The sequence below is a fragment of the Schistocerca serialis genome, chromosome 3 (genome assembly GCF_023864345.2).
Source record: "Schistocerca serialis cubense isolate TAMUIC-IGC-003099 chromosome 3, iqSchSeri2.2, whole genome shotgun sequence".
Lineage (NCBI taxonomy): Eukaryota > Metazoa > Arthropoda > Insecta > Orthoptera > Acrididae > Schistocerca > Schistocerca serialis.
The window spans coordinates 1,069,223,474-1,069,250,403 of record NC_064640.1 but is presented as its reverse complement, the minus strand read 5'-3'; positions in this window follow the sequence as shown (position 1 = coordinate 1,069,250,403).

Genomic DNA, 26,930 nt, shown 5'->3' with positions numbered 1-26,930 from the left:
ACAATCTGGTAGCTGATGGGTTATCTAGAAGTGCGGAGCTCTGTGATGACGCGGTAATTGCAGCAACGGACCCAAATGAAATTCGAATGTTTGCCTTGCACGCAGTAAAGGAAGAAAGTGCATTAAAGAGAGTGATTAAGGACTTGAGACGTGAGCAGAATGCAGATGACCAATTGAAATTAGTGAAGAGCTATTTAGGAAATGCGAACTATCCTAAGGTTTCACAATACTATTGTCTGCATAAAGGTATTCTGTTTAGAAGGAAAAGGTAGGTGTTTCTGAGTGGAAGCTGTGCTTTCCCTCACAACATGTAGACTTGCTAATCGACTATGTACACCTGAGGTATGGGCACTACGGTGCAAAGAAGTGCATTGCAAAATTACAAGAGAAGGTTGTATTTGACAACATGTACCGCCGTGTGGCCAAGCGTCTAGCATCGTGTGTAGTGTGCCAGAAAGTCCGTGCTGCCAACACCAGAATACAAGGAGATATGCATTCAGTAGAGCCAACTGAAACCCTAGAATTACTGGCTTGTGATTTGTTTGGCCCTCTTCCTGTTTCGAGAGGTGGTTGCACCCATGTTTTTGTTGTGGTGGATGGATTCAGTAAGTATGTTAAACTATACCCAATTAAAAGAGCAAATGCAAAAACATTGGTTGAAAAGTTGGAAAAAGATTTCTTCGTGAACGTTGGCGTTCCGAAGAATTTGCTGTCAGACAATGGGCCTCAATTTACTTCTGATAGATTTAAGGAATGTCTAGATAAGGCCGGTGTGAAACATCTGAAAATATCTGCGTATTTCCCTCAAGGAAATATGAGTGAACGTATTATGAGGGAATTGAATAGGCTTTGCAGAACTTATTGTGCTCGGAAACACTCAAGTTGGGCAGAGCACATTAAGTATTTTGAGAATGTAATTAACAACTTAAGACATTATGCAACTGGTGTTGCACCTTGTGAATTGATGTTTGGCCAAGAACCGCACAATGTGATTGCAGATATGGTAGAATTCCCTATTCTAACGCAAATATCCACAGACGAGAAGAAACTAAAGGCTAGGGCTAATATGAGAAAAAGAGCGTTGGATAGGAAGAAGCGTCATGACGCAAAAGCTGTACCTACTAGCTTTGAAATAGGTCAATTAGTCCTTGTCAAAACCAAAGAAAAATCAAAGAAAGTAAATGCAGAAACAAAGAAATTCATGTTTGTATACCAAGGACCTTTCAGAATAATAGGAAAACCACATGCCAATGCATATAGGCTGGAGTACCCAAAAAGTAAGAAGCTATTAGGTCTCAGGAACGTGATCGACCTAAAGAAATTCATAGGTAGTGAATGAATGCTGTAGGGAGGAGGTTGTTCGTTAACCTCTACACAGTGTGGCAGCTGTGCAGTCCCAGCTGTGTGAGATCTTCTTTCCCATTTCAGATCTCACTCACTCTTCATCTTTCCTATCTACAAAAATTTCGACATCCTCTTCCAACACATAAAATTTTCCGTTATAACTCTTCTTTACAGCATTAAGCTAATGAATGCTGTAGGGAGGAGGTTGTTCTTTAACCTCTACACAGTGTGGCAGCTGTGCAGTCCCAGCTGTGTGAGATCTTCTTTCCCTTTCAGGTCTCACTCACTCTTCCTCTTTCCTATCCACTAAAATTTTCGACCTTTTCTTTCCAAATACTAAAATTTTCCGTTATAACTCTTCTTTACAGCATTAAGCTAATGAATGCTGTAGGGAGGAGGTTGTTCTTTAACCTCTACACAGTGTGGCAGCTGTGCAGTCCCAGCTGTGTGAGATCTTCTTTCCCATTTCAGATCTCACTCATTCTTCATCTTTCCTATCTACAAAAATTTCGACATCCTCTTCCAACACATAAAATTTTCCGTTATAAGTCTTCTTTACAGCATTAAGCTAATGAATGCTGTAGGGAGGAGGTTGTTCTGTAACCTCTACACAGTGTGGCAGCTGTGCAGTCCCAGCTGTGTGAGATCTTCTTTCCATTTCAGGTCTCACTCATTCTTCCTCTTTCCTGTCCACAAAAATTTCGACCTCTTCTTTCCAGACATGAAAATTTTCCGTTATAACTATCAAGCCTTGAGTTATGTAACCATTCTATCTACCGATTAGTGAAGAAAAATACCTAATGTGACAAACCTAATAGTGACAAACAGTAGAGAAGTATGACGTAATGAAGATATAAAATGTATTGAAGTAACAATTATGTATAGTACCCTGGTAATATAATAAGTACAAAGTGTTGTTTTACTGGAAATGGTCCACCAACAGTAACTTAAAAAGATGTATGAAATCATGTACAAGCAAGATCTGAAGTGGTAGTGAAACCTAGTGTATGCATTAGAGCTAACTAATTAATAATAAAAGAGAGTGCTTAGTGTTATGAAAAATATGTAGATAAGTTGTAAGGATGAACTCACCTGGTGTAGCAAGGAAAGGCAGTGTAATAGAATTGAGCAGTGTTTGTGGTTGAGACGTGAAGGACACGTCCCTGAAGTATTTATAAGGTTGGAGTTGGCCATTATTTTAGTGTAGTGTGTGACAGGATACACCTACACGTATTGAGGTTATGAGTTGGAGGCGTGAATGCGACCATAGGTACCCTTATGTTAGATGAGACAGAGCAGCTCATGGTGTCCTATAGGTTTAAGGAATTTAGCATTACGTTCGTCCATAATTATTTGATGCAGTTTAGTGGTAGGTCCGAGAGAGACTACCTGAGGTTTCAGCGTCCGATCGAGTGGAAATGGATTGTCACGTGAGCAAACTAATCAGCTGCAATACACTATGAATATTAAATAAATGTGCTTTCCTATGCTTTAAATTTAAATGGAGTGAGTGTTAAATAAGTACATACACTAGCGAAATAAATAAATAACATACTGACAGACGTAAAACATTATTTTAGCTCCGCATAAATACACTTCAAAGTAAGTAAGTACCTAATTGCAGATGTGGAACTGGCAACAGCAGAGGACCAATAAGTGGATTTTGTAGTCAACTAAACGTAGTGTGTTTTGAACACTCACAACTGTACTATTACCAAAGGTTACTCACATGTACAAAGAAGCTGAGAAAACAACCACTAATCATACTCATACTATCTCTAAGAATAAGGTAATCAAAGATGAGTCAGTTAAGTGCTTAAAATACAAATGTACCAGGAAGGTACCGAGCTTGGTTCAGTGTTCCGGCCCAGAAATAATAAATTCAGATTAAATATGATTCATGATTGTATGCCTTGAGCAAAAATTTTCTCAAGTACGTCATTGACGGCGTTTTGAGCCACTTGTTTAACGATTTTATGACAATTAAGTAACCGCGAGAGTAATACTGAGAAAGTTCTGTTAACTTTGTTCCAGCAACATATTAAAGGATAAAATGTATATATCCCCATTTCATTGTGACCCACCCATAGATATTAAGTCAACAGAGTCTGAGGCACTCTTTTTGTTTGTTCTACAGGACAAACCAGATAATGGCAGCCTGGTAGCTGCGTGAAAGCGTGGAGTGACTTGGACACAACTCACTGTGACCCCTCCCCTTTCCCCCATGTAATTTAGAGAGAACGTGAAGGACGCACACCATAGCAACTTCCCCTCCTCTACCCTTGTGAATGGAAGTGTAGGACGCCAGCCAAAGCGGCTACAACCACGTGTGTAAAAATTATTTGTGAACTTTTCTTTCAGGTTTAGAAAGGACTGCTAAGAGATAATCATCTGTTTATGTATCATGTTATTTTCTTTGAATTTGTGTATGTAAAAATGTAAAAATGTATTTAATGGATCTAAGGTTTTCATAATTTTTCAATGTGTATGTGTTTGTTTGTCTAAGGCAATATGTATGCCAAAATATTTCGTTGACTTTGCTTAAAATTTTGAGTAATGACATTGTTTAAAAGGCAGTGAACATGCCTACAATTTAAATAATTAATGTAGGTAATAAGTTTTCTTTAATGTTTCTACAGGTTTATATTTCAATTTTGATTTTTCATAGGGAGTTAAACTGTACTCTTGCTTCCCTTTTGTAATTAATTTTTTTTTTCATTCATTAACATTCATAAACAAAAAATTTAAGTAGAGGGTGATGTAGGGAAGCAGCCTACTCACGCTGTAGTAAATTCACATCAGTTTCCATTGTGTGTCAGCCAGTCTGCTGTAACTAGCTCTGACGTCATAAAAGTTGCGCAATACCTTAAAAATCAAGCAAATGAACTAAAACTTTTCTAGCATGTCAGAAATAATACTAAATTAATGTGTGTTAAATATTAGTTCGATAACTTCAGCCATTTCCGAGATTTGGACGTTTTTCTGGAAAAATCATTGGCGCAACAGAACAGAGCTAGAGACTTCAAAATTTATATTTAGATTCATCTTTCATAATGATTTAATAAAAACAGTACTTTGGATTTCACAAATTAAGACTTTAGTGGAAATTCATGATTTTCTGGTTTTCATCTCAAAACTGAAGGAAGCAAGATAGATTAAGTAGGCTAGTAAATAAGGCTAGGATGTTTAGATTTAAATAGGTTGGAGGTCCGCTATGATTATGAAAATGTGTAAAGTTTCTTTTTAATACCTATAAAATTATAGCGATAGCGGATCTCCACAGGGCCAGTTCAGAGCTCATCTGCTGCGTGCATGGTAATTAGATTAATTCTCTCGCCCAAAGTATTCAACTTAGCCACGTCAAAATTTTGTTATCAATACTTACCTGCGTGCTGAATGCACGTTTAAATTAAGAGCTTCTTCGGCCATCAGCCAAAGAAGCTATAAATTATTATGTAACTTGAAGTGGTGCGTTACTAGCCCAGCGGCTAGTCGGGAGAGCGGAATTGATCAGGCGATCCCTCAGCCGTCCGCACCGCGGCTTTATATATAAGAACACTGCGCGAGGAAGCAAGGCCCCAGTTCTCTCCAGACGCTGAATGACACGCCATCTGTGTCGGTAGTCGCGTCGCATCAGTGTATCTGCTACAAATAGCCTCGGGTGCCGTATTAAGTTACTAGAGATACGCGGAACCATGAGAACATTTCATGTGAAGTGTTAATTCTGGAATGATTTTCATTAACTAGCTTCAGTTTGCGTATTGTCGTATTTTCACGTGCCGTCGCGGGACAGACATTCTACCAAATATTTAGCGTGGCGTTTGATGAAGTATTTTCATCAAATTATGGCGAGCATTCTTTTTAACATTTGATTCGGACATTTATAGTTGCATCAGCGCATTAGACTCTGAACTGTTCTGTTAGTTAGGTTGTAGGGATACTTGTGTTTTTATTAGTGAATTTCAGAATATACTCAACTATTTTGGAAAACCGTTTTTGATTAGAAATCCCGGGCAATCTCCTAATTCCTCAGAGCTATAAGCTGCAGCTATAAGAACATTCTCAGGTAAAGTGGGCACTACGATATCTATTTACTGGCTCCAAGTTTTATTAAATCACTTTCTGGGGGTCACGGAGTAAATAGAGAGCCAGTGTTGAGAACGGCAAGAGACAGCAATAACAACATTCCAAAAGCCAGAACTGAATCTACATGCAAGAGTTTATACAGTAGATTAATTTTACAAAACTCATCCGCCGCCCCACAAGTGGTGTATCGGAAACTAATACTGGTCTCACAGGGAAGGATCAAAGCACAGACTCTAAGAAGTCTCAGTCTTCTTGCACTTAAGGCGGCATTGTGCCTTTTGTATTTTATTCCCATGTAGTGTTAGTGTTTCATCGTCAATGTGTATGTAAAAGGATTACATTGAACCTGCAGTGGTATATCGGAAACTACAACTGGTCTCATAGGAAAGGATCAAAGCACAGACTCTAAGAAGTCTCACTCTTCTTGCATTTAAGGCGGCATTGTGCCTTTTGTGTTAAATTCCGATGTATATTCAGTGTTTCATCGTCAATGTGTATGTCCAAGGAATACATTGAACCTGCAGTGGTGTATCGGAAAATAATATTGGTCTCACAGAAATGGATCAAAGCACCGACTGTAAGAAGAGTCTCTATTCTCGTACTTAAGACGGCATTGTGCCTTTTGTATTTAATTCCGATGCGATTTCTGTGTTTCATCGTCAATGTGAAGGTCCAAGGAATACATTGAACCTGCAGTGGTGTATCGGAAACTAAAACTGGTCTCACAGGAAAAGATCGATGCACAGACTCTAAGAGGTCTCACTCTTCTTGCACTTAAGGCGGCATTGTGCCTTTTCTATTTAATTCCGATGTAATTTCAGTGTTTCATCCTCAATGTGTATGTAAAAAGAATACATTGAACCTGCAGTGATGTATCGGAAACTAATATTGGTCTCATTGGAAAGGATCAAAGCGCAGACTCTAAGAAGTCTCACTCTTCTTGCACTTAAGGCTGCATTGTGCCTTTTGTGTTAAATTCCGATGTATATTCAGTGTTTCATCGTCAATGTGTATGTCCAAGGAATACATTGAACCTGCAGTGGTGTATCGGAAAATAATATTGGTCTCACAGAAATGGATCAAAGCACCGACTGTAAGAAGAGTCTCTATTCTCGTACTTAAGACGGCATTGTGCCTTTTGTATTTAATTCCGATGCGATATCTGTGTTTCATCGTCAATGTGAATTCCAGGGTATACATTGAAAATGCAGTGGTGTATCGGAAACTAATGCTCGAAGCACCGACTGTAAGGAGAGTCTCTATTCTTGTACTTCAGGTGGCATTGTGCCTTTTGTATTTAATTCCGATGCGATTTCTGTGTTTCATCGTCAATGTGAAGGTCCAAGGAATACATTGAACCTGCCGTGATGTATCGGAAACTAATACTGGTCCCACAGGAAAGGTTCAAAGCACAGACTCTAAGAAGTCTCACTCTTCTTGCACTTAAGGCTGCATTGTGCCTTTTGTGTTAAATTCCGACGTATATTCAGTCTTTCATCGTCAATGTGTATGTCCAAGGAATACATTGAACCTGCTGTGGTGTATCGGAAAATAATATTGGTCTCACAGAAATGGATCAAAGCCCCGACTGTAAGATGAGTTTCTATTCTCGTACTTAAGGCGGCATTGTGCCTATTGTATTTAATTCCGATGCGATATCTGTGTTTCATCGTCAATGTGAAGGTCCAAGGTATACATTGAAAGTGCAGTGGTGTATCGGAAACTAATACTGGTCTCACAGGGAATGCTCAAATCACCGACTGTAAGAAGAGTCTCTATTCTTGTACTTAAGGCGGCATTGTGCCTTTTGTATTTAATTCCGATGCAATTTCTGTGTTTCATTGTCAATGTGAAGGTGCAAGGAATACATTGCACCTGCAGTGGTGTATCGGAACCTAATACTGAGCTCACAGGCAAGGATCAAAGCACAGACTCTAAGAAGTCTCACTCTTCTTGCACTTAAGGCGGCATTGTGCCTTTTGTATTTAATTCGATTTAATATCAGTGTCTCATCGTCAATGTGAATGTCTAAGGAATACATTGAACCTGCAGTGGTGTATCGGAAACTAATACTGGTCTCACAGGGAATGCTCAAAACACCGACTGTAAGAAGAGTCTCTATTCTTGTACTTAGGGCGGCATTGCGCCTTTTGTATTTAATTAAGATGCGATTTCTGTGTTTCATTGTCAATGTGAAGGTCCAAGGAATACATTTAACTTGCAGTGGTGTATCGAAAACTAATACTGGTATCACAGGAAAGGATCAAAGAACCGACTGTAAGAACAGTCTCTATTCTTGTACTTAATGCGGCATTGTGCCTTTTGTATGAAATTCCGATGCGATTTCTGTGTTTCATCGTCAATGTGATGGTCTAAAGAATACATTGAACCTGCAGTGGTGTATCGGAAACTAATACTGGTCTCACAGGAAAGGATCAATGCACAGACTCTAAGAAGTCTCACTCTTCTTGCACTTAAGGCGGCATTGTGCCTTTTGTATTTAATTCCGATGTAATTTCAGTGTTTCATCCTCAATGTGTATGTAAAAAGAATACATTGAACCTGCAGTGATGTATCGGAGACTAATATTGGTCTCATAGGAAAGGATCAAAGCGCAGACTCTAAGAAGTCTCACTCTTCTTGCACTTAAGGCGGCATTGTGCCTTTTATATGAAATTGCGATGTAATTTCAGTGTTTCATCGTCAATGTGAATGTCCAAGGAATACATTGAACCTGCAGTGGTGTATCGGAAACTAATATTGGTCACACAGGAAAGGATCAAATCACAGAGTCAAAGAAGTCTCACTCCTCTTGAATTTAAGGCGGCATTGTGCCTTTTGTATTTAATTCCGATGTAATTTCAGTGTTTCATTGTCAATGTGAATGTCCAAGGAATACATTGAACCTGCAGTGGTGAATCGGAAACTAATACTGGTCTCACAGGAAAGGATCATAGTACAGACTCTTGGAAGTCTCACCCTTCTTGCACTTAAGGCGGAATTGTGCCTTTTGTATTTAATTCCGATGTAATTTCAGTGTTTCACCGTCAATGTGAAGGTCCTAGGAGTACATTGAGCCTGCAGTGGTGTATCGCAAACTAATACTGGTCTCACAGGGAGTGTTCATGGCACAGACTGTAAGAAGAGTCTCTTTTCTTGTACTTAAGGCGGCATTGTGGCTTTTGTATTTAATTCCGATGCGATTTCTGTGTTTCATCGCCAATGTGAAGGTCCAAGGATTACTTTGAACCTGCAGTGGTGTATCGGAAACTAATATTGGTCACACAGGAAAGGATCAAAGCACAGAGTCAAAGAAGTCTCATTCCTCTTGAATTTAAGGCGGCATTGTGCCTTTTGTATTTAATTCCGATGTAATTTCAGTGTTTCATTGTCAATGTGAATGTCCAAGGAATACATTGAACCTGCAGTGGTGTATCGGAAACTACTACTGGCCTCAAAGGAAAGGAACAAAGCACAGACTCTAAGAAGTCTCACTCTTCTTGCACTAAAGGCGGCATTGTGCCTTTTGTATTTAATTCCGATGTAATTTCAGTGTTTCATCCTCAATGTGTATGTAAAAAGAATACATTGAACCTGCAGTGATGTATCGGAAACTAATATTGGTCTCATAGGAAAGGATCAAAGCGCAGACTCTAAGAAGTCTAACTCTTCTTGCACTTAAGGCGGCATTGTGCCTTTTGTATGTAATTCCGATGTAATTTCAGTGTTTCATCGTCAATGTGAATGTCCAAGGAATACATTGAACCTGCAGTGGAGTATCGGAAACTAATACGGTTCTCATAGGAAAGGTTCAAAGGACAGACTCTAAGAGGTCTCACTCTTCTTGCATTTAAGGCGGCATTGTGCCTTTTCTATGTAATTATGATGTAATTTCAGTGTTTCATCGTCAATGTGAATGTCAAAGTAATACATTGAGCCTGCAGTGGTGTATCGGAAACTAATACTGGTCTCACAGTAAGGGATCAAACACCTTCAGTAAGAAGTGTCTCTATTCTTGTACTAATGGCGGCATTGTGCCTTTTGTATTTAATTCCGATGCGATTTCTGTATTGCATCGTCAATGCGAAGGTCCAAGGAATACATTGAACCTGCAGTGGTGTATCGGAAAGTAATACTGGTCTCACAGGGAATGCTCAAAACACCGACTGTAAGAAGAGTCCCGAATCTTGTACTTAAGGCGGCATTGTGCCTTTTGTTTTTAATTCCGATGCGATATCTGTGGTTCAACGTCAATGTGAAGGTCCAAGGTATACATTGAAAGTGCAGTGGTGTATCGGAAACTAATACTGGTCCCAGAGGGAATGCTCAAATCACCGACTGCAAAAAGAGTCTCAACTCTTGTACTTAAGGCGGCATTGTGCCTTTTGTATTTAAATCCGATTCGATTTCAGTGTTTCATCGTAAATATGTAAGTCCAAGGAAAACATTGAACCTGCAGTGGTGTATCGGAAACTAATACTGGTCCCACAGGAAATGCTCAATGCACCGACGGTAAGAAGAGTCTCGATTTGTGTACTTATGGCGGCATTGTGCCTTTTCTACGTAATTCCGACGCGATATCTGTGTTTCACCGTCAATGTGAAGGTCCAAGGAATACATTGAACCTGCAGTGGTGTATCGGAAACTAATACTGGTCTCACAGATAAGGATCAAAGCACAGACTCCAAGAAGTCTCACTCTTCATGCACTTAAGGAGGCATTCTGCCTTTTGTATTTAATTCCGATGTAATTTCCGTGTTTCATCGTCAATGTGTATTTGCAATGATTACATTGAACCTGCAGTGGTGTATCGGAAACTAATACTGGTCTCACAGGGAATGCACAAAGCACCGACTCTGAGAAGAGTCTCTATTCTTGTACTTAAGGCGGCATTTTGCATTTTGTATTTTATGCCGATGCGATTTCTGTGTTTCGTCGTCAATGAGAAGGTACAAGGAATACATTGATCTTGCAGTGGTGTATCGGAAACTACTACTGGCCTCAAAGGAAAGGAACAAAGCACAGACTCTAAGAAGTCTCACTCTTCTTGCACTAAAGGCGGCATTGTGCCTTTTGGATTTCATTCCGATGTAATTTCAGTGTTTCATCGTTAATGTGTATGTCCAAGGAATACATTGAAACTGCAGTGCTGTATCGGAAACTAATACTGGTCTGTCAGGAAAGGATCAAAGCACAGACTCTAAAAAGTCTCACTCTTCTTGCACTTAAGACGGCATTTTGCCTTTTGCATTTAATTCCGATGTAATTTCAGTGTTTCATCGTCAATGTGTATTTAAAAGGAATACATTGAATCTGCAGTGGTGTATCGGAAACTAATACTGGTCTCACAGGAAAGGATCAAAGCACTGACTAAAAGAAGTCTCACTCTTCTTGCACTTAAGGCGGCATTGTGCCTTTTGTATTTTATTCCCATGTAGTGTTAGTGTTTCATCGTCAATGTGTATGTAAAAGGAATACATTGAACCTGCAGTGGTGTATCGGAAACTAATACTGGTATCATAGGAAAGGATCAAAGCACAGACTCTAAGAAGTCTCACTCTTCTTGCATTTAAGGCGGCATTGTGCCTTTTGTATTTAACTCCGATGTAATATCAGTGTTTCATCGTCAATGTGTATGTCCAAGGAATACATTGAAACTGCAGTGGTGTATCGGAAACTAATACTGGTCTCACAGGGAATGCTCAAAGCACCGACTGTAAGAAGAGTGTCTATTCTTGTACTTAAGGCGGCATTGTGCCTTTTCTATTTATTTCCGACGCGATATCTGTGTTTCATCGTCAATGTGAAGGTCCAAGGAATACATTGAACCTGCAGTGGTGTATCGGAAACTAATACTGGTCTCACAGGGAATGCTCAAAGCACCGACTGTAAGAAGAGTCTCTATTCTTGTACTTAAGGCGGCATTGTGCGTTTTCTATTTAATTAAGACGCGATAACTGTGTTTCATCGCCAATGTGAAGGTCCAAGGAATACATTGAACCTGCGGTGGTGTATCGGAAACTAATACTGGTCTCACAGGAAAGGATCAAAACACAGACTCTAAGAAGACACACTCTTCTTGCACGTAAGGCGGCATTCTGCCTTTTGTATTTAATTCCGATGTAATTTCAGTGTTTCATCGTCAATATGTATTTCCAAGGAATACATTGAACCTGCAGTGGTGTATCGGAAACTAATACTGGTCTCACAGGGAATGCTCGAAGCACCGACACTGAGAAGATTCTCTATTCTAGTACTTAAGGCGGCATTTTGCGTTTTGTATTTTATTCCGAAGCGATTTCTGTGTTTCATCGTCAATGTGAAGGTCCAAGGTATGCTTTTAACCTGCAGTGGTGTATCGGAAACTAATACTGGTCTCACAGGAATGGATCAAAGCACCGACTGTAAGAAGAAACTCTATTCTCGTACTTAAGGCGGCATTGTGCCTTTTGTATTTAATTCCGATGTAATGTTAATGTTTCATCGTCAATGTGTATGTAAAAGGATTACATTGAACCTGCAGTGGTGTAGCGGAAACTAATACTGGTCCCACAGGAAAGGATCAAAGCGCAGACTCTAAGAAGTCTCACTCTTCTTGCACTTAAGGCGGCATTGTGCCTTATGTATTTAATTCCGATGTAATTTCAGTGTTTCATCGTCAATGTGAATGTCCAAGGAAAACATTGAACCTGCAGTGGTGTATCGGAAACTAATACTGGTCTCAAAGGAAAGGATCAATGCACAGACTCTTAGAAGTCTCACTCTTCTTGCTCTTAAGGCGGCATTGTGCCTTTTGTATTTAATTCCGACGTAATTTCAGTGTTTCATCCTCAATGTGTATTTAAAAAGAATACATTGAACCTGCAGTGATGTATCGGAAACTACTATTGGTCTCATAGGAAAGGATCAAAGCGTAGACTCTAAGAAGTCTCACTCTTCCTGCACTTAAGGCGGCATTGTACCTTTTGTATGTAATTCCGATGTAATTTCAGTGTTTCATCGTCAATGTGAAAGTCCAAGGAATACATTGAAAGTGCAGTGGTGTATCTGAAACTAATACTGGTCTCACTGGGAATGCTCAAATCACCGACTGCAAGAAGAGTCTCTATTCTCGTACTTAAGACGGCATTGTGCCTTTTGTATTTAATTCCGATGCGATATCTGTGTTTCATCGTCAATGTGAATTCCAGGGAATACATTGAAAATGCAGTGGTGTATCGGAAACTAATGCTCGAAGCACCGACTGTAAGGAGAGTCTCTATTCTTGTACTTCAGGTGGCATTGTGCCTTTTGTATTTAATTCCGATGCGATTTCTGTGTTTCATCGTCAATGTGAAGGTCCAAGGAATACATTGAACCTGCCGTGATGTATCGGAAACTAATACTGGTCCCACAGGAAAGGATCAAAGCACAGACTCTAAGAAGTCTCACTCTTCTTGCACTTAAGGCTGCATTGTGCCTTTTGTGTTAAATTCCGACGTATATTCAGTCTTTCATCGTCAATGTGTATGTCCAAGGAATACATTGAACCTGCTGTGGTGTATCGGAAAATAATATTGGTCTCACAGAAATGGATCAAAGCCCCGACTGTAAGATGAGTTTCTATTCTCGTACTTAAGGCGGCATTGTGCCTATTGTATTTAATTCCGATGCGATATCTGTGTTTCATCGTCAATGTGAAGGTCCAAGGTATACATTGAAAGTGCAGTGGTGTATCGGAAACTAATACTGGTCTCACAGGGAATGCTCAAATCACCGACTGTAAGAAGAGTCTCTATTCTTGTACTTAAGGCGGCATTGTGCCTTTTGTATTTAATTCCGATGCAATTTCTGTGTTTCATTGTCAATGTGAAGGTGCAAGGAATACATTGCACCTGCAGTGGTGTATCGGAACCTAATACTGAGCTCACAGGCAAGGATCAAAGCACAGACTCTAAGAAGTCTCACTCTTCTTGCACTTAAGGCGGCATTGTGCCTTTTGTATTTAATTCGATTTAATATCAGTGTCTCATCGTCAATGTGAATGTCTAAGGAATACATTGAACCTGCAGTGGTGTATCGGAAACTAATACTGGTCTCACAGGGAATGCTCAAAACACCGACTGTAAGAAGAGTCTCTATTCTTGTACTTAGGGCGGCATTGCGCCTTTTGTATTTAATTAAGATGCGATTTCTGTGTTTCATTGTCAATGTGAAGGTCCAAGGAATACATTTAACTTGCAGTGGTGTATCGAAAACTAATACTGGTATCACAGGAAAGGATCAAAAAACCGACTGTAAGAACAGTCTCTATTCTTGTACTTAATGCGGCATTGTGCCTTTTGTATGAAATTCCGATGCGATTTCTGTGTTTCATCGTCAATGTGATGGTCTAAAGAATACATTGAACCTGCAGTGGTGTATCGGAAACTAATACTGGTCTCACAGGAAAGGATCAATGCACAGACTCTAAGAAGTCTCACTCTTCTTGCACTTAAGGCGGCATTGTGCCTTTTGTATTTAATTCCGATGTAATTTCAGTGTTTCATCCTCAATGTGTATGTAAAAAGAATACATTGAACCTGCAGTGATGTATCGGAGACTAATATTGGTCTCATAGGAAAGGATCAAAGCGCAGACTCTAAGAAGTCTCACTCTTCTTGCACTTAAGGCGGCATTGTGCCTTTTATATGAAATTGCGATGTAATTTCAGTGTTTCATCGTCAATGTGAATGTCCAAGGAATACATTGAACCTGCAGTGGTGTATCGGAAACTAATATTGGTCACACAGGAAAGGATCAAAGCACAGAGTCAAAGAAGTCTCACTCCTCTTGAATTTAAGGCGGCATTGTGCCTTTTGTATTTAATTCCGATGTAATTTCAGTGTTTCATTGTCAATGTGAATGTCCAAGGAATACATTGAACCTGCAGTGGTGAATCGGAAACTAATACTGGTCTCACAGGAAAGGATCATAGTACAGACTCTTGGAAGTCTCACCCTTCTTGCACTTAAGGCGGAATTGTGCCTTTTGTATTTAATTCCGATGTAATTTCAGTGTTTCACCGTCAATGTGAAGGTCCTAGGAGTACATTGAGCCTGCAGTGGTGTATCGCAAACTAATACTGGTCTCACAGGGAGTGTTCATGGCACAGACTGTAAGAAGAGTCTCTTTTCTTGTACTTAAGGCGGCATTGTGGCTTTTGTATTTAATTCCGATGCGATTTCTGTGTTTCATCGCCAATGTGAAGGTCCAAGGATTACTTTGAACCTGCAGTGGTGTATCGGAAACTAATATTGGTCACACAGGAAAGGATCAAAGCACAGAGTCAAAGAAGTCTCATTCCTCTTGAATTTAAGGCGGCATTGTGCCTTTTGTATTTAATTCCGATGTAATTTCAGTGTTTCATTGTCAATGTGAATGTCCAAGGAATACATTGAACCTGCAGTGGTGTATCGGAAACTACTACTGGCCTCAAAGGAAAGGAACAAAGCACAGACTCTAAGAAGTCTCACTCTTCTTGCACTAAAGGCGGCATTGTGCCTTTTGTATTTAATTCCGATGTAATTTCAGTGTTTCATCCTCAATGTGTATGTAAAAAGAATACATTGAACCTGCAGTGATGTATCGGAAACTAATATTGGTCTCATAGGAAAGGATCAAAGCGCAGACTCTAAGAAGTCTAACTCTTCTTGCACTTAAGGCGGCATTGTGCCTTTTGTATGTAATTCCGATGTAATTTCAGTGTTTCATCGTCAATGTGAATGTCCAAGGAATACATTGAACCTGCAGTGGAGTATCGGAAACTAATACGGTTCTCATAGGAAAGGTTCAAAGGACAGACTCTAAGAGGTCTCACTCTTCTTGCATTTAAGGCGGCATTGTGCCTTTTCTATGTAATTATGATGTAATTTCAGTGTTTCATCGTCAATGTGAATGTCAAAGTAATACATTGAGCGTGCAGTGGTGTATCGGAAACTAATACTGGTCTCACAGTAAGGGATCAAACACCTTCAGTAAGAAGTGTCTCTATTCTTGTACTAATGGCGGCATTGTGCCTTTTGTATTTAATTCCGATGCGATTTCTGTATTGCATCGTCAATGCGAAGGTCCAAGGAATACATTGAACCTGCAGTGGTGTATCGGAAAGTAATACTGGTCTCACAGGGAATGCTCAAAACACCGACTGTAAGAAGAGTCCCGAATCTTGTACTTAAGGCGGCATTGTGCCTTTTGTTTTTAATTCCGATGCGATATCTGTGGTTCAACGTCAATGTGAAGGTCCAAGGTATACATTGAAAGTGCAGTGGTGTATCGGAAACTAATACTGGTCCCAGAGGGAATGCTCAAATCACCGACTGCAAAAAGAGTCTCAACCCTTGTACTTAAGGCGGCATTGTGACTTTTGTATTTAAATCCGATTCGATTTCAGTGTTTCATCGCAAATATGTAAGTCCAAGGAAAACATTGAACCTGCAGTGGTGTATCGGAAACTAATACTGGTCCCACAGGAAATGCTCAATGCACCGACGGTAAGAAGAGTCTCGATTTTTGTACTTATGGCGGCATTGTGCCTTTTCTACGTAATTCCGACGCGATATCTGTGTTTCACCGTCAATGTGAAGGTCCAAGGAATACATTGAACCTGCAGTGGTGTATCGGAAACTAATACTGGTCTCAAAGATAAGGATCAAAGCACAGACTCCAAGAAGTCTCACTCTTCATGCACTTAAGGAGGCATTCTGCCTTTTGTATTTAATTCCGATGTAATTTCCGTGTTTCATCGTCAATGTGTATTTGCAATGATTACATTGAACCTGCAGTGGTGTATCGGAAACTAATACTGGTCTCACAGGGAATGCACAAAGCACCGACTCTGAGAAGAGTCTCTATTCTTGTACTTAAGGCGGCATTTTGCATTTTGTATTTTATGCCGATGCGATTTCTGTGTTTCGTCGTCAATGAGAAGGTACAAGGAATACATTGATCTTGCAGTGGTGTATCGGAAACTACTACTGGCCTCAAAGGAAAGGAACAAAGCACAGACTCTAAGAAGTCTCACTCCTCTTGCACTAAAGGCGGCATTGTGCCTTTTGGATTTCATTCCGATGTAATTTCAGTGTTTCATCGTTAATGTGTATGTCCAAGGAATACATTGAAACTGCAGTGCTGTATCGGAAACTAATACTGGTCTGTCAGGAAAGGATCAAAGCACAGACTCTAAAAAGTCTCACTCTTCTTGCACTTAAGACGGCATTTTGCCTTTTGCATTTAATTCCGATGTAATTTCAGTGTTTCATCGTCAATGTGTATTTAAAAGGAATACATTGAATCTGCAGTGGTGTATCGGAAACTAATACTGGTCTCACAGGAAAGGATCAAAGCACTGACTAAAAGAAGTCTCACTCTTCTTGCACTTAAGGCGGCATTGTGCCTTTTGTATTTTATTCCCATGTAGTGTTAGTGTTTCATCGTTTATGTGTATGTAAAAGGAATACATTGAACCTGCAGTGGTGTATCGGAAACTAATACTGGTATCATAGGAAAGGATCAAAGCACAGACTCTAAGAAGTCTCACTCTTCTTGCATTTAAGGCGGCATTGTGCCTTTTGTATTTAACTCCGATGTAATATCAGTGTTTCATCGTCAATGTGTATGTCCAAGGAATACATTGAAACTGCAGTGGTGTATCGGAAACTAATACTGGTCTCACAGGGAATGCTCAAAGCACCGACTGTAAGAAGAGTGTCTATTCTTGTACTTAAGGCGGCATTGTGCCTTTTCTATTTATTTCCGACGCGATATCTGTGTTTCATCGTCAATGTGAAGGTCCAAGGAATACATTGAACCTGCAGTGGTGTATCGGAAACGAATACTGGTCTCACAGGGAATGCTTAAAGTACCGACTGTAAGAAGAGTCTCTATTCTTGTACTTAAGGCGGCATTGTGCCTTTTGTATTTAATTCCGATGCGATTACTGTGTTTCATCGTCAAAGTGAAGGTCCAAGGAATACATTGAACCTGCGGTGGTGTATCGGAAACTAATACTGGTCTCACAGGAAAGGATCAAAACACAGACTCTAAGAAGACACACTCTTCTTGCACGTAAGGCGGCATTCTGCCTTTTGTATTTAATTCCGATGTAATTTCAGTGTTTCATCGTCAATATGTATTTCCAAGGAATACATTGAACCTGCAGTGGTGTATCGGAAACTAATACTGGTCTCACAGGGAATGCTCGAAGCACCGACACTGAGAAGATTCTCTATTCTAGTACTTAAGGCGGCATTTTGCGTTTTGTATTTTATTCCGAAGCGATTTCTGTGTTTCATCGTCAATGTGAAGGTCCAAGGTATGCTTTTAACCTGCAGTGGTGTATCGGAAACTAATACTGGTCTCAAAGGAAAGGATCAATGCACAGACTCTTAGAAGTCTCACTCTTCTTGCTCTTAAGGCGGCATTGTGCCTTTTGTATTTAATTCCGACGTAATTTCAGTGTTTCATCCTCAATGTGTATTTAAAAAGAATACATTGAACCTGCAGTGATGTATCGGAAACTACTATTGGTCTCATAGGAAAGGATCAAAGCGTAGACTCTAAGAAGTCTCACTCTTCCTGCACTTAAGGCGGCATTGTACCTTTTGTATGTAATTCCGATGTAATTTCAGTGTTTCATCGTCAATGTGAAAGTCCAAGGAATACATTGAAAGTGCAGTGGTGTATCTGAAACTAATACTGGTCTCACAGGGAATGCTCAAATCACCGACTGCAAGAAGAGTCTCTATTCTTGTACTTAAGGCGGCATTTTGCATTTTGTATTTAATTCCGATGCGATTTCAGTGTTTCATCGTAAATGTGTATGTCCAAGGAAAACATTGAACCTGCAGTGTTGTATCGGAAACTAATACTGGTCTCACAGGGAATAATCAAAACACCGACTGTAAGAAGAGTCACTATTCTTGTACTTAAGGCGGCATTGTGCCTTTTGTATTTAATTCCGATGCGATTTCTGTGTTTCATCGTCAATGTGAAGGTGCAAGGAATACATTGCACCTGCAGTGGTGTATCGGAACCTAATACTGGTCTCAAAGGCAAGGATCAAAGCACAGACTCTAAGAAGTCTCACTCTTCTTGCACTTAAGGCGGCATTGTGCCTTTTGTATTTAATTCGATTTCATTGCAGTGTTTCATCGTCAATGTGTATGTCTAAGGAATACATTGAACCTGTTGTGGTGTATCGGAAACTAATACTGGTCTCACAGGGAATGCTCAAAACACCGACTGTAAGAAGATTCTCTATTCTTGTACTTAAGGCGGCATTGCGCCTTTTGTATTTAATTAAGATGCGATTTCTGTGTTTCATTGTCAATGTGAAGGTCCAAGGAATACATTGAACCTGCAGTTGTGTATCGGAAACTAATACTGGTCTCACAGGAAAGGAACAAAGCACAGACTCAAAGAAGTCTCACTCTTCTTGCACTTAAGGCGGCATTGTGCCTTTTGTATTTAATTCCGATGTAATGTTAGTGTTTCATCATCAATGTGTATGTAAAAGGATTACATTGAACCTGCAGTGGTGTATCGGAAACTAATACTGGTCTCATGGGAAAGGATCAAAGCACAGACTCTAAGAAGTCTCACTCTTCTTGCACTTAAGGCAGCATTGTGCCTTTTGTATGTAATTCCGATGTAATTTCAGTGTTCCGTTGTCAATGTGAATGTCCAGGGAATACATTGAACCTGCAGTGGTGTATCGGAAAATAATATTGGTCTCACAGAAATGGATCAAAGCACAGACTGTAAGAAGAGTCTCTATTCTCGTACTTCAGGTGGCATTGTGCCTTTTGTATTTAATTCCGATGCGATTTCTGTGTTTCATCGTCAATGTGAAGGACCAAGGAATACAATGAACCTGAATTGGTGTATCGGAAACTAATACTGGTCCCACAGGAAAGGATCAAAGCGCAGATTCTAAGAAGTCTCACTCTTCTTGCACTTAAGGCGGCATTGTGCCATATGTATTTAATTCCGATGTTATTTCAGTGTTTCATCGTCAATGTGAATGTCCAAGGAAAATATTGAACCTGCAGTTGTGTATCGGAAACTAATACTGGTCTCAAAGGAGAGGATCAATGCACAGACTCTCAGAAGTCTCACTCTTGTTGCACTTAAGGCGGCATTGTGCCTTTTGTATGTAATTCCGATGTAATTTCAGTGTTTCATCGTCAATGTGAATGTCCAAGGAATACATTGAACCTGCAGTGGTGAATCGGAAATTAATATTGGTCTCACAGAAATGGATCAAAGCACCGCCTGTAAGAAGAGTTTCTATTCTCGTACTTAAGGCGGCATTGTGCCTTTTGTATTTAATTCCGATGCGATATCTGTGGTTCATCGTCAATGTGAAGGTCCAAGGTATACATTGAAAGTGCAGTGGTGTATCGGAAACTAATACTGGTCCCACAGGGAGTGCTCAAATCACCGACTGCCAAATGAGTCTCTATTCTTGTACTTATGGCGGCATTGTGCCTTTTGTATTTAATTCCGATGCGATTTCAGTGTTTCATCGTAAATGTGTATGTCCAAGGAAAACAATGAACCTGCAGTGGTGTATCGGAAACTATTACTGGTCCCACAGGAAGTGCTCAAAGCACCGACTGTAAGAAGAGTCTCGATTTTTGTACTTAAGGCGGCATTGTGCCCTTTCCACTTAATTCCGACGCGATATCTGTGTCTCATCGTCAATGAGAAGGTCCAAGGAATACATTGAACCTGCAGTGGTGTATCGGAAACGAATACTGGTCTCACAAGGAATGCTTAAAGCACCGACTGTAGGAAGAGTCTCTATTCTTGTACTTAAGGCAGCATTGTGCCTTTTGTATTTAATTACGATGCGATTTCTGTGTTTCATCGTCAATGTGCAGGACCAAGGAATACATTGAACCTGCAGTGGTGTATCGGAAACTAATACTGGTCTCACAGGAATGGATCAAAGCACAGACTCCAAGAAGTCTCACTCTTCTTGCACTTAAGGCGGCATTCTGCCTTTTGTATTCAATTCCGATGTAATTTCAGTGTTTCATCATCAATGTGTATGTAAAAGGAATACAATGAACCTGCAGTGGTGTATCGGAAACTAATACTGGTCTCATAGGAAAGGATCAAATCACATACTCTAAGAAGTCTCACACTTCTTGAACTTAAGACAGCATTCTGCCTTTTGTATTTAATTCCGATGTAATTTCAGTGTTTCATCGTCAATGTGTAAGTAAAAGGAATACATTGAACCAGCAGTGGTGTATCGGAAACTAATACTGTGCTCATAGGAAAGGATCAAAGCACAGACCCTAAGAAGTCTCACTCTTCTTGCATTTAAGGCGCCATTGTGCCTTTTCTATGTAATTATGATGTAATTTCAGTGTTTCATCGTCAATGTGAATGTCAAAGGAATACATTGAACCTGCAGTGGTGTATCGGAAACTAATACTGGTCTTACAGGAAGGGATCAAAAGACCGACAGTAAGAAGAGTCTATATTCTTGTACTAAAGGCGGCATTGTGCCTTTTGTATTTAATTCCGATGCGATATCTGTGTTTCATCGTCAATGTGAAGTTGCAAGGTATACATTGAAAGTGCAGTGGTGTATCGGAAACTAATACTGGTCTGACAGGGAATGCTCAAAGCACCGACTGTAAGAAGAGTCTCTATTCTTGTACTTAAGGCGGCATTGTGCCTTTTGTATTTAATTCCGATGCGATTTCTGTGCTTCATCTTCAATGTGAAGGTCCAAGGTATACATTGAACCTGCAGTGGTGTATCGGAAACCAATACTGGCCTCACAGGGAATGTTCAAATCACCGACTGTAAGAAGAGTCTCTATTCTTGTACTTAATGCGGCAATTTGCCTTTTGTATTAAATTCCGATGCGATTTCTGTTTTTCATCGTCGATGTGTATGACCAAGGAATACATTGAACCTGCAGTGGTGTATCAGAAAATAATACTGGTCTCACAGGGATTCCTCAAACCACCGACTGTAAGAAGAGTCTCGATTCTTGTACTTAAGGCTCCATTGCGCCTTTTGTATTTTCTTCCGATGCGATTTCTGTGTTTCATCGTCAGTGTAAAGGTCCAAGGAATACATTGCACTTGCAGTGGTGTATCGGAACCTAATACTGGTCTCACAGGAAAGGAACAAAGCACAGACTCAAAGAAGTCTCACTCTTCTTGCACTTAAGGCTGCATTGTGCCTTTTGTTTTCAATTCCGATGTAATTTCAGTGTTTCATCGTCAATGTGTATGTCCAAGGAATACATTGAAACTGCAGTGGTGTATCGGAAACTAATACTGGTCTCACAGGGAATGCTCAAAGCACCGACTGTAAGAAGAGTCTCTATTCTTGTACTTAAGGCGGCATTGTGCGTTTTCTATTTAATTAAGACGCGATAACTGTGTTTCATCGCCAATGTGAAGGTCCAAGGAATACATTGAACCTGCAGTGGTGTATCGGAAACGAATACTGGTCTCACAGGGAATGCTTAATGCACCGACTGTAAGAAGAGTCTCTATTCTTGTACTTAAGGCGGCATTGTGCCTTTTGTATTTAATTCCGATACGATATCTGTGTTTCATCGTCAAAGTGAAGGTCCAAGGAATACATTGAACCTGCAGTTGTGTATCGGAAACTAATACTGGTCTAACAGGAAAGTATCAAAACACAGACTCTAAGAAGTCTCACTCTTCTTGCACTTTAGGCGGCATTCTGCCTTTTGTATTTAATTCCGATGTAATTTCAGTGTTACATCGTCAATGTGTATTTGCAAGGAATACATTGAACCTGCAGTGGTGTATCGGAAACTAATACTGGTCTCACAGGGAATGCTCAAAGCACCGACACTGAGAAGAGTCACTATTCTTGTACTTAAGGCGGCATTTTGCGTTTTGTATTTTATTCAGATGCGATTTCTGTGTTTCATCGTCAATGTGAAGGTCCAAGGTATACATTGAACCTGCAGTGGTGTATCGGAAACTAATACTGGTCTCACAGGAAAGGATCAAAGCACAGACTCTAAGAAGTCTCACTCTTCTTGCACTTAAGGTGGCATTGTGCCTTTTGTATTTAATTCCGATGTAAAAACAGTGTTTCATCGTCAATGTGTAAGTAAAAGGAATACATTGAACCTGCAGTGGTGTATCGGAAAGTAATACTCGTCTCATAGGAAATGATCAAAGCACAGACTGTGAGAGGTCTCACTCTTCTTGCACTTAAGGCGGCATGGTGCCTTTTGTATTTAATTCAGATGTAATTTCAGTGTTTCATCGTCAATGTGCATGTCCAAGGAATACATTGAACCTGTAGTGGTGTATCAGAAACTAATACTGGTCTCACAGGAAAGGATCAAAGAACCGACTGTATGAAGAGTCTCTATTCTTATACTTAATGTGGCATTGTGCCTTTTGTATTTAATTCCGATGCGACTTCTGTGTTGCATCGTCAATGTGAAGATCCAAGGAATACATTGAACCTGCAGTGGTGCATCTGAAACTAATACTGGTCTCACAGGAAAGGATCAATGCACAGACTCTAAGAAGTCTCACTCTTCTTGCTCTTAAGGCGGCATTTTGCCTTTTGTATGTAATTCCGATGTAATTTCAGTGTTTCATTGTCAATGTGAATGTCCAAGGAATACATTGAACCTGCAGTGGTGTATCGGAAACTAATACCGGTCTCACTGGGAATGCTCAAAGCACCGACTGTAAGAAGAGTCTCTATTTTTGTACTTAAGGCGGCATTGTGCGTTTTGTTTTAATTAAGATGCGATTTCTGTGTTTCATCGTCAATGTGATGGACCAAGGAATACATTGAACCTGATGTGGTGTATCGGAACTAATACAGGTCTCACAGGAAAGGATCAAAGCACAGGATCTAATAATTCTCACTCTTCTTGCATTTAAGGGGGCATTGTGCCTCTTGTATTTAATTCCGATGTAATTTCAGTGTTTCCTCGTCAATGTGTATGTAAAAGGAATACATTGAACCTGCAGTGGTGTATCGGAAACTAATACTGGTCTCATAGGAAAGGATCAAAGCACAGACTCTAAGAAGTCTCACTCTTCTTGCATTTATGGCGGCATTGTGCCTCTTGTAATTCATTCCGATGTAATTTCAGTGTTTAATCGTCAATGTGAATGTCCAAGATATACATTGAACCTAAAGTGGTGTATCGGAAACTAATACTGGTCTCACAGGAAAGGATCAATGCACCGACTGTAAGAAGAGTCTCGATTCTTGATCTTATGGCGGCATTGTGCCTTTTGTATTTAATTCCGATGCGATTTCTGTGTTTCATCGCCAATGTGAAGGTCCAAGGAATACATTGAACCTGCAGTGCTGTATCGGAAACTAATACTGGTCTCACAGGAAGGGATCAACGCACAGACTCTAAGAAGTCTCTCTCTACTTGCATTGAAGGCGGCATTGTGCCTTTTGTTATTAATTCCGATGTAATTTCTGTGTATCATCGTCAATGTGAAGGTCCAAGGAATACATTGAGCCTGCAGTTGTGTATCGAAAACTAATACTAGTCTCACAGGGAGTGTTCAAGGCACAGACTGTAAGAAGAGTCTCTATTCTTGTACTTAAGGCGCCATTGTGCCTTTTGTATTTAATTCCGATGCGATTTCTGTGTTTCATCGTCAATGTGAAGGTCCAAGAATTACTTTGACCCTGCAGTGGTGTATCGGAAACTAATACTGGTCTCAGAGGAAAGGATCAAAGCACAGAGTCAAAGAAGTCTCACTCTTCTTGCACTTTAAGCAGCATTGTGCCTTTTGTATGTAATTCCGATGTAAATTCAGTGTTTAATCGTCAATGTGTAAGTCCAAGGAATACATTGAACTTGCAGTGTTGTATCGGAAACTAATACTGTTCTCACAGGGAAATCTCAAAGCACCGACTTTAAGAAGAGTCTCGATTCATGTACTTAAAGCGGCATTGCGCCTTTTGTATTTAATTCCCATGCGATTTCTGTGTTTCATCGTCAATGTGAAGGTCCAAGGAATACATTAACCCTGCAGTGGTGTATCGGAAACTAATACTGGTCTCACAGGAAAGGATCAAAGCACAGACTCTAAAAAATCTCACTCTTCTTGCACTTAAGGCGGCATTGTGCCTTTTGTATGTAATTCCGATGTAATATCAGTGTTTCATCGTCAATGTGAATGTCCAAGGAATACATTGAACCTGCAGTGGTTTATCGGAAACTAGTACTAGTCTCACAGGAACGGATCAAAGCACCGACTGTAAGAAGAGTCTCTATTCTTGTACATAAGGCGGCATTGTGCCTTTTCTATTTAATTACGATGCGATATCTGTGTTTCATCGTCAATGTGACGGTCCAAGGAATACATTGAACCTGCAGTGGTGTATCGGAAACTAATACTGGTCTCACAGGAAAGGAACAGAGCACAGACTCAAAGAAGTCTCACTCTTCTTGCACTTAAGGCGGCAATGTGCCTTTTGTATTCAATTCCCATGTAATTTCAGTGTTTCATCGTCAATGTGTATGTCCAAGGAATACATTGAAACTGCAGTGGTGTATCGGAAAGTAATACTGGTCTCACAGGGAATGCTCTAAACACCGACTGTAAGAAGAGTCTCTATTCTTGTACTTAAGGCGGCATTGTGCTTTTCTATTTAATGCCGACGCGATATCTCTGATTCATCGTCAATGTGAAGGTCCAAGGAATACATTGAACCTACAGTGGTGTATCGGAAACGAATACTGGTCTAACAGGGAATGCTCAAAGCACCGACTGTAAGAAGAGTCTCTATTCTTGTACTTAAGGCGGCATTGTGCATTTTGTATTTAATTACGATGCGATTTCTGTGTTTCATCGTCAATATGTATGTCCAAGGAATACATTGAACCTGCAGTGGTGTATCGGAAACTAATACTGGTCTCACAGGGAATTCTCAAAACACCGACTGTAAGAAGAGTCTCGATTCATGTACTTAAGGCGGCATTGCGCCCTTTGTATTTAATTCCGATGCGATTTCTGCGTTTCATCGTCAACGTGAAAGTCCAAGGAATACATTGAAACTGCAGTGGTGTATCGGAAACTAATACTGGTCTCATAGGACAGGATCAAATCACAGACTCCAAGAAGTCTCACTCTTCTTGAACTTAAGGCGGCAATGTGCCTTTTGTATTCAATTCCCATGTAATTTCAGTGATTCATCGTCAATGTGAAAGCCCAAGGAATACATTGAACCTGCAGTGGTTTATCTGAAACTAATACTTGTCTCGCAGGAATGGATCGAAGCACCGACTATAAGATGAGTCTCTATTCTTGTACTTAGGGCGGCATTGTGCCTCTTCTATTTCATTCTGATGCGATATCTGAGATTCATCGTCAATGTGAAGGTCAAAGGAATACATTGAACCTGCAGTGGTGTATCGGAAACTAATACTGGTCTCACAGGAAAGGAACAGAGCACAGACTCAAAGAAGTCTCACTCTTCTTGCACTTAAGGCGGCAATGTGCCTTTTGTATTCAATTCCCATGTAATTTCAGTGTTTCATCGTCAATGGGTATGTCCAAGGAATACATTGAAACTGCAGTGGTGTATCGGAAAGTAATACTGGTCTCACAGGGAATGCTCTAAGCACCGACTGTAAGAAGAGTCTCTATTCTTGTACTTAAGGCGGCATTGTGCCTTTTCTATTTAATTCCGACGCGATATCTCTGATTCATCGTCAATGTGAAGGTCCAAGGAATACATTGAACCTACAGTGGTGTATCGGAATCGAATACTGGTCTCACAGGGAAAGCTTAATGCACCGACTGTAAGAAGAGTCTCCATTCTTGTACTTATGGCGGCATTGTGCCTTTTGTATTTAATTCCGATGCGATTTCTGCGTTTCATCGTCAACGTGAAAGTCCAAGGAATACATTGAAACTGCAGTGGTGTATCGGAAACTAATACTGGTCTCATAGGACAGGATCAAATCACAGACTCTAAGAAGTCTCACTCTTCTTGAACTTAAGGCGGCATTGCGCCTTTTGTATTTACTTCCAATGTAATTTCAGTGTTTCATCATTAATGTGTATGTAAAAGGAATACATTGACCCTGCTGTGGGGTATCGGAAACTAAGACTGGTCACATAGGACAGGATCAAATCACAGACTCTAAGAAGTCTCACTCTTCTTGAACTTAAGGCGGCATTGTGCCTTTTGTATTTAATTCCGATGTAATTTCAGTGTTTCATCGTCAATGTGTATGTAAAAGGAATACTTTGAACCTGCAGTGGTGTATCGGAAACTAATACTGGTCTCATAGGAAAGGATCAAAGCACAGACTCTAAGAAGTCTCACTCTTCTTGCACTTAAGGCGGCATTGAGCCTTTAGTATGTAATTCCGATGAAATTTCAGTGTTTCATCGACAAATGTGTATGTCCAAAGAATACATTGAACCTGCAGTGGTGTATCGGAAACTAATACTGGTCTCACAGGAATA